Source organism: Chaetura pelagica, unplaced genomic scaffold, assembly GCF_000747805.2.
Source record: "Chaetura pelagica isolate M959 unplaced genomic scaffold, ChaPel_1.0 scaffold650, whole genome shotgun sequence".
In the NCBI taxonomy this organism is placed as follows: domain Eukaryota; kingdom Metazoa; phylum Chordata; class Aves; order Apodiformes; family Apodidae; genus Chaetura; species Chaetura pelagica.
Genome location: NW_009951820.1, coordinates 645,928 through 646,360, shown reverse-complemented (window position 1 = coordinate 646,360; position 433 = coordinate 645,928).

Genomic DNA, 433 nt, shown 5'->3' with positions numbered 1-433 from the left:
CGCTCTCCCCCTTTTTTTTTTTTTTTTTTTTTTTTTTTTTCCAGCAGGATACCTTCTCCCAGGCAAGACTTGACTCACATACAGCACCAAGAGTTGTGCTCCCCAGTGAGGTGCTGGACAGGGTGAGCAGCAGGCAACCAGACACCCTCCCTCTGATGTTCTGTCCTCGATGCAGCTCTTGGAGGCTCCTTCGTGTATTTATTTAACGACCAAATGAGGGTCGATGCCTCAAACCCTCCTGAGAAGCACCTGACACCATCTCTCCACTGCCTGCGTCCTGCTTCAGAGTCCCCTCCCTGTCCCACCGTGCTGGAACTGCTGCTGCTTTCCCTGCCAAGGCTCTCGCTGGGGGTGGCCGAGGCTCGGAGGATTTACATGCTTTGGCTTAACCTTCCTGGGCACGGCGAGGCGGCAGAACCGCGGCTGCGGTCAC